This window comes from Perca fluviatilis, chromosome 22 (assembly GCF_010015445.1).
Source record: "Perca fluviatilis chromosome 22, GENO_Pfluv_1.0, whole genome shotgun sequence".
Lineage (NCBI taxonomy): Eukaryota > Metazoa > Chordata > Actinopteri > Perciformes > Percidae > Perca > Perca fluviatilis.
This window is the reverse complement of record NC_053133.1, coordinates 15,701,509-15,710,410: the sequence shown is the minus strand read 5'-3', so window position 1 is coordinate 15,710,410 and position 8,902 is coordinate 15,701,509. Positions and strand designations below refer to the sequence as shown.

Below are 8,902 nucleotides of genomic sequence, written 5' to 3'. Positions count from 1 at the left end.
TTATAAGCTTAATGCTGTGAGGTTATAACATCCTGTGCAAACAGCATGTGACTAGTTTGGTAGCAATAAGGCAAAAGTGATATTTTGATTAAAAAATTGATTGAACTTATAAAGTTGGTTAAATAAGCATAACATATGTTATTATTAGCAAACTAAATCAAATCCAAATAATATGTAGTCACGTCAAAATTGCTCAAATGGCACGACCACTTCATGTCTGAGCACACTCTGAAAGTTTGATAAGAAGACCAATACCACTCTGTAAGGTAAATATGAAGGTACCACCAGCAGCCGGTTAGCTTATATAGTGTGTTACCAGTGTGTTACCTCTTGACAGAGCCAGGCTAGCTATTTCCCTTTGTTTCAAGTCTTTATGCAAGGCTAAACTAACTGTCTCTAGCTTTATATTTAACAGACAAAGATGTGAGCGGTATCTAACTTTTCTTTCTGCAATAAAGCAAATACTTTCCAACATGTTGACCAATTCAGCCATGATGTACAGAGCTTTGTTACTAAACTCTCAATAATTTATGACTTGATATAAAACCCATTGTCCTGTCAGAACTGGAGCAAAATGTGTAGGCTCTATAAGTAATGAATATTCCTGTAATTAAAAGGTAAAGATTCAGCCACAAAGCTCTGGCCAGGAAGACTGTGCTGTGTGCCAGTACATATCACAGCTCAGCTGCTGCCTGCATGCAGCAGAAGTGTCATTGACACCTCGTTCCATCTCTAAAGATAAGGCAGTAATGACGTTCTGTATTCCTGGGCCTGTCGAGTTTGGGTGTTAGTCACTTTTTGGCCCGGGTGGTAAAGATCTCAACAGCAAAATAGCATGCTGACAACATATGCTGAATTAATCTAAAATCATTTATTTCAGACTCTTCTTTCTGTTTTTTAAAACCACAGTTTGAAGGTCAAGAGAGAAATAGATGGATGATTAAGCCTACTAGGACCATGTGTCAAAAAATATAAAACATTTTCACTATTTGGTGTTCTAAATCAATTCCTTCAGCGATCAATCAATGTGTAATTCATTACATTAAATGTCACTATCATCACAATCTTAGTGTTAACAGGGTCAAAAACACCAGCACCTGAGGGACCTTCTTAGCTAACAAGACGGACTGCAACATGAAGCACTCCTATTTACTGTATCAATTCTGTGACCTCTGGAAATATCTGGTCCCTTTATCTCTCCACTGACTGTATAACTGTGTAAGTGTTTGATAGCAAAACCTGACAAAACAGAACAGAATTGGATTAATGAAGACAAATGTGTGAACGCGGTTGTATGAATGTGGCCTTTCTCGTCCCTTTGGATGGTGTTTTTGCTGCCAAGGCCTGTTCTTCAATCATTGTAATAAGGCTGATTCGAGTCAGAGCTTTGACAGCCCAGAGACGAGGCTGCCCTCGTTCTACACAGCGCTCGGTTCAGCACAAGAGGAGATAACATGGACTGGACTAACAAACACAGATAGGCAGTTACCAATGAATGCACCACTGACTGTATGCAAGCGGTTTTGTGCATTTAATTTGATTTCAGGTACAGTGAAAATTATTAGGCAGCCATTAGTAGCATGAGTAATGTCATGAATCTGAATATACAGATAAAAATTGTGGGATTTAAAGTAAAAAATGTTTGACTTATATTTTTGAATAATTTGTTGAGATAAAAAAAAAAAGAATACAAATAATTTTCATTAGTGATGTTATGGAGGACAGTGTGTATTGTTTCCCTCATCAGAAACACACATCATTCATATAGTTTCAGGGATGAGAAGCCACCTTGATGCACATAGCAGTGTAATCTCATTATCACCATGACCATAAGCAGTACACTGGAAGTACACACAAAGCATCTTTAAGGAACGTTGTCCCATTAGGCTGCTCAGATGTCTTCCACAAGGATAAAACCTTTTATTTTGTGTATTAACGTTGGCTTCTGTGGAGTGCAGTAATGTGTTGATGTTGTTGTTTAGCCATGAAGAAGTGAAAAATAAAAGATCATTTGTGTTTTCACAGTGGCGTAAGCATTGAGCACACTATCTACAGACAATGTTACGTCCCTGCTTTTAATGGGATGTTGTTTATTGGAATTGTAAGGAGACATGTCTAATCGAGCTTTACTTCACATTACACTGTGTGTGGTGCAGAGATACGGTAGTTCTATTGTTTTATAGGCTCTGTGTTAATGCAAATGTGACAGCACTAACATAACTAATTACCTTTAATAAACGAGATATTTTACCTCTTTAGTAAGTCGATTCTTGTCTTTTACTCCCTGACCCAAAACTGACAATTGTGTTAACTGGATCTGATGAGGTTAGTTGACACAAATTTACATTTAACTACATTAAAGTGAAAGGAAGAAGACATCGCCCTCAGAGTCATCAACTCAATCAACGCTAATGACTCTAATGCTTCTTTGAATTTAATACTCATCACACACTTAATTGAGGCTCAGAAAAGCAAAGGTGAAGCAGCAGCTCTGTATGAACATGTTCTCTTCTGCTGTTTTCTCCATCCTTTTACATTTTTTGTGTTTGAGACAGCTTTAGAACAAAATAAAAAAAATCTAGAAAGCATTTCATGGTAAGTAGAAAAAGAAAAGAGAGTTTTTATGATTTTTAGAAGAAGAGGTTATTTTTTCTCCTTTCCTCTCTTTCCTCTGTCTGTGCATCTCTTGACTTTCACACTGTCTGCTGTTGTCTCTTATGTTCTTTTAGTGATCACATATCCATGTATCTCATCTCTCCAGTCACTCAGCACACTCTGAGGCTCTCCTCTGATTTCACCACAAGGATCTTCCACAAAACAAAAAGTCACATTTATCTCTGTAATTGGCATCAGCATTTAAGTGGATAATGTGGTTATTACTGCATTCTTTGTTTCATTTCTTCCCCTCCACCGCTCCTTCCTTTCTTTCAACTATTCTTTTTTTTTTTTTTACGAAACTGTTGAGCTGGTAAGTTCATTGCAGAGGCACGTATGCACTCTGGAAAGGTAATCTAGAAGCCAGTTGAGCCATGACAAATAGGGACAGCTGGCCTAATTGAATCATTTGAGCTAAGACAGCTCAACTTGGTTATCCCCTCTGCAGCCCACACTGATATTAGTGCGGGAATCATTAGCCATGAAATCATGTCTGCTCTCTCTGACTGCATCCTTTATGACATGACAGCCAGCCCAGTCTGTCTCTTTCACTCTCACACCAAAAAGAGCCCTTCATCATAAACAGGCAGAGGTGGAGGCAACCAGGACTGAGTGGGATGTCTTTTTATCTTTTCTGGATGCTTGTTCTTAATCAAATGCCATGTACAGAGTTTTGCAGTTACATGAAGGCATAACTGTTAAATCACAAACATGTACAGTAGTTTCATCCTATTCTGCTTCAGCAGATTTGTTATTCTGTTTCTAAAAATAGACTTTGTTTTATGTCTGTCTTTATAGCTGGCCATGGCTCCAGAATATACTGCATATGTTGCTTTTGAAGAAATTTTCCTTTTGCTGAAACTAAAACGTTTTCAATCGCGTCCTGTCACACTTCACAGCCCTTAATGAGACACAATTACATTCATTCCTGAGGACCATTTGCAAATAATGCAATCATATCAGGTGGTCATGATGGGCTCCATTGAAAGATTGGGGGGCCCTCTTGGTGGAGGAAGAGAGGGGTGCCACATGTTATGAGACCCCTTCTGCCTCGCAGCCTGTTTTCTGTGGTTCCTCTCTGCAGGACACCCCGCCATGCCAGACAGAGCCGAGAGACATCTTCACTGAATGAAATATTGGTTTAGTAAGGGAGGATAAAGCATTTAAGTCTTAGAGCATAATTTGTGCTAAATATCTTTAATTGCACAATGGTTTGTGTTTCATTTGTTTTAATATGCCAAAAAGTGAAAAAACACACTCCTTATGGGATCTATAGGCTCATTATCTTCTCTAGCCGTAGTGTAGTGATGTAGGACATGAAGCACAGTAACTATGAGCTCAATGGATGGTCTTTGTGCTCTGCGTAATAATGGACATCCATCCCAGAATGAGGATGCCTAGCTTAATGGAGCTCAGACTGAGGATACTGTGCAATGTTCAGGCCCATTTCCTTTTGACTCACATTCCACTGGGGTGGCATGACCCCAATGAGACGCCTGCTTTCCCCAGGTGGCAGTGAGCGATGCTCCTCCACAGTGTCGGGGCAGGGGAGCGAGAAGACCCCTCTTTGCCCAATGGGCTGAGCTGGAAAAACAGACCATACAGACTCTTACACATCTCTTACGCACACATACACTCAGTTGCACCCTTCACACCCTCAGGGTCCCCAGCCCACTTTCAAGGAAATTTTGACATGAGCAATTATTGAGGGTTAGGGAGTGACAGGTCTATTCCAGGTTTCAACATGCGCACAGTAGAGAAGCGGACTGACAATCGTCTGGAATTACAACTGGGGTTTAGGCAGTGTGCTGGACTAAGTGAGCTGCATGTCTGTCTGCCTTTCTCTTACCCCCTCGGGGCTTTTTAGACGAGCGCTCTCTGCCTCTCTCTGGATGTTTACACATCATTAAGGTTCCCCTGTCTCATCTCTGCACTGTCCTTTAAAGAACAGGGCTGCATTGGTCTGAGGTGGAAGAAAAGACACTGTCTGGTCAAGCGTGAGAGAAAGAAAGAAAGCAGTGCTGCAGAGGAGGCAGCAGAATACAGACAGTGAGAAAACACTTCAGTTCATGTCAAGAGGAGCTGTTTGTGAAGTTTTTTAGACAAACTTGACATTTGGACTTTCATACCTCTTTTTGAGAATATTTTTGTGCAATAAAATTATACAACCAAAACTTTTGCTTGGGCATCATTGCATCATATTTTTCTGGAACATAAAATGAATCATATCCTTTGCAGTTTTGTCAAATGTGCATATTAGACAGAATTAGACAATTATTATCAAAAGGAAAGTAATCAGTGATTGTTTGCATCATCAACAGAGCTTTAAAACGAACTTTAGAAATCTGACTTCTGAAAGAAAAAAAGCAGGAGTAGGATAGTCTGGTGTGTGGCAGACACGTTAGACAACACTGGTAATGAAGCATTGGCAGAAAGTGATAATTATTTTAATTAATGATAATGGTTTTAATGATTCAACATTTTGGCTAATTGATTATGATTGATTGCACATTACTAAACAAGGAAAGTGAATCAGGGAGGTAATCAGGGAGATGACAGCACAGGTCAACACTACAGCGTGACGGAACATACACTACACATGCTAATCAGACCCAGAGAGACGGAGAGAGGGAGAGGGAGAGGGAGAGAGATGGGCAGATGGAGGCAGGGATTGAGTTAAAGGAGGTGAATGTATTCTCTAGTTTATCTTCAAATTCAAGATGACTTTCAGCAAATAGCATGCATCTTCTTCAGAAAACAGTTTGATGAATACAGGATATCTTAACAAAGCAATCATACTGACTGAAAATGCAGTAAATGTTGCATCACTATATGAATTCACTATTAACAAAAACTTTAAATCACAAATATCTTTGTGCTCCTAACCCTAACCCTAACCACCTGACCCTACATGTAACGTCTTCACACCTGTATGTGCGTTATAGTAATGCACATCCTATGGACTAATATCTCTGTACATTGCACACATTCATAGTGTGAACCATTGCACATTTCCTGATCAATATTGTTGCACATCGTGTACAAAACTGCAAAGCTCTCTAATTTTAAAACAATATTGTGCAAACTGTTTATAGTATGTTTTCTATATTTACGCTTCTTGACTTTTGGGGTACTTTGCTTTTATTTTTTATGTCCTTTTAATATGTTTATTGTAAAGGCAAATTCCTTGTACTGTATGTGTAAACATACTTGGATTTAATTATTCTGATTTAATTTGACAAGTTTGGGACATAAGATCTTTATTTTTACCACTGAAACAGTATTTTTGGTGTCTTATAAATCTGTGTGGGCTACATGGGCACTTGTATGTGTATGACACAATAAATAACTACCTAACTTGTTTCTCTCGTGGCCTTTGTTCATCTGGATTTTATCGTGTGGGTAAAATCTACAACCTAACTGCAGAGGCTGAGAAATTGAACAAAGGTATTTCCTTGTCCAAGAGGTATCACTAGTGTCTCCTCAAAGCCACTTGAAGTGTGTTTGTGTATTGCACCTTCCATGTCCTCATCCCACCATACAGTATCACCCTGTGACCCAGCCAGTGATCAACAGTTAAGGAGGGAGTCTGTCCTTCCTCTCCATCTCCTCCTCTTGCTTTCCCCTCATCGTGCAGACACTTGTCAGAAGGATGTTTTCGCTTCCCATACTCCCCACTCCACCTCCATCATCAGATCCAATTGTCTAAGCCTCTAGCCGTACCCCCACCTCATGCCCATGACATGCAAATCCACTTTGGAGAGATGGTGAGTAGAGTGGTGAAATGTCCTGCCCTCTGCCACCTTCCTCCCCCCTCCTCTGTCCTAGCCCACCGCTCCTGCTCTCATGGGGCGCTCCTCAGAGTGGATGGACTGGGTTCGAGTTTAATTAATGAAATGTATGATAATGTGATTTCTTTAATAGAATGACATAGTCTAATGGTGTTGTGTGATTATGATTAATACAGTACTTTGGTGGGAGAGAACATCAGCCAAAGGCTAAATGAGGACCTTCTCTCTCCATTTCCAGTCCTGGACACATTTCAGCTCTGCCTTGGACCTTCGAACAGCACTTGTGTCTGTCTCGTAGCTTAGATAGTGAGTGTTCAAAACACTAAACACCATGTTGAACTTCATTTTTTTTTTTTTTAGATTATTTTTGGGACTTTTCCGCCTTTATTTGACAGGACAGCTAGTTGAGAAAGGGGGGAAGACATGCAGGAAATCGTCACAGGTCGGATTCAAACCTTGGACCTCTAAGTCGAGGCATAAACCTCCAAGTATATGTGCCCCTGCTCTACCCACTGAGCCAACCCGGCCACTGCCTTGAACATTTTTAAAGGAATAGTTTGACATTTAGGAAATATGCTTAATTGCTTTCTTGCCGAGAGTTAGATGAGAACGTCAATACCACTCTTACTGTCTGTGTGGTAAATATGAAGCTGCAGCCAGTAGCTGACCAGCTTACCTTAGCATAAAGAGAAGAAACACAAGGAATCAGCTCCCCTTACTACGTCCAAAGGCTATTAAATCTACCTAGCAGCAAATACAGTTTTGGGTCACTTGGGGTAATGATGTGGACAAAGGACACTTATTTTCCCTTTATAATGGGACTAACTGCTTTGATTTCTGTGAGGTGTTTTCTTAATTTTCCAAATATTCTGCCTAATTTTGGGGACAGCAACAATTTACACATTATCACCTTTTTCTCCTACTTTCACTTTTACTTGAGTACATATTTTCGATGAGTTTAATACTTTTACTCCGATAATTTTTTTATGTGCTGCATCGTTACTCGTTACTGTTGTGAATTCCTCACACCACGGAGACTGTGTAGGTTACAGTGTGTGTAGTTACGTTAGTTACGTACGCTAATTTACGTAAGAAATCTCCGAGATTGCATCATGTTTCTTTTCATTACATTACGGTTGCCTGTTCAGAAGTCAGAGACGATGTAAGTTTGTACTCTTTCTATTTAGCCATTGTTGCAGCAGATTAATCTATTCCTGAGTTGTTTCAGTCTGCAGTGAGTACTGAATGTTAACCGTTTGACCCTGTGATGTGAAGCTGCTAGTTTATCTGTATGTTGCTAGCTTGCTAACTTTCCTGTAGCTACATCACACATGTTACTAGCTAGTGTGTGATACGTTTTTTGGGGCTTTAATCGTTACTCTGCTGGAGAGGATGTTCATTTTACTTGCACAGTGTGATAATTGTACATTTTATTTCAGTATTTGTTAATTTTTGTTATTTTTAATATAATATATTTAATATTTGTTAATTCCTTTGGCTACAGCCTTGGCTAAACATTTGACATAATATAAATAATATGATATTCAAACTTTTGACTGCTTTCTTCAATAACTAAATAACACAATACTTGTACTTTTACTTTTAGTACTTGAGTAGTACATTTTAAAATAAACTACTTGCAATACTTAAGTACAAAAAATGTTGAATACTTTAATATATCTACTTAAGTGTGTTGCTTAAAGAGCACTTCTTGTCATGATGTCCTCATGGCAGCCTGTGCTGATTGCTGTGGGCGTGGCTCAGCTGGCAGGTGGCTCCAGGTGCAGCTCATTCCCTCATCAACCTCCTGCAGTATTTAAGGCTGGCTCTGTGATCCACTTGTTGCCAGATCGTACAGTCTACAAGTGTGGTATAGTGGCAATCCTAGTTCCCTGTATTTTCTGTGTTCTTGCTTGTGTGGCTAACTTAGTGTTCTGTTTGTCTCAGGTTGCAGCCTACCTTGCTCGTTTGTCTGCCTGCCTGCTTGCTCCTCACACCTGCCCTTCTCTCTCTACTGATTGGACTCAATTGTTTGGACTCTGAAGGCAAAAAAACCCCCCCCCCCAGACAGAGAAAAAAAAAAAAAAACACCAACAAAAAATCCCACAAAACAACTTCCCCTTTTTTTAAATAAATTTAAAACGAAAAACATTTACCTTTTACTTTTTGTGTTGGCCGTCTGCTTTTGGGTCCCTCCTCCTGTGTCGTTCCTTAACACTTCTACTTCTACTCAAGTCACTTTTTTGATTGAGCACTTGTACTTTTACTCAAGTATGGGTCTCTAGTACTTTATACACGTCTGGTTTCTGGCCATCTGGCGAAAGTCCAATATTCACTCCCCTTTTCTTGGGGGAATCTCACTTTTAAGCTACTCAATGCAACTATGTTCACCTACTAACTTCGTCTGTCGTTTGGTGCTAAGCAGGTAGTATACAGTTGGTTTTTAGTCAGTTGGC

At 39.7% G+C, this 8,902-nt stretch overlaps 1 long non-coding RNA gene across 1 annotated transcript; it reads left to right on the top strand.

The window, feature by feature from the left end:
- Nucleotides 1–7,539: 7,539 nt before the first annotated feature.
- Nucleotides 7,540–8,492, top strand: LOC120552505. The gene is made up of 3 exons (XR_005638019.1): nucleotides 7,540–7,608; nucleotides 8,181–8,316; nucleotides 8,394–8,492. It is a non-coding gene; the product is annotated as an uncharacterized LOC120552505 (long non-coding RNA).
- Nucleotides 8,493–8,902: the final 410 nt, after the last annotated feature.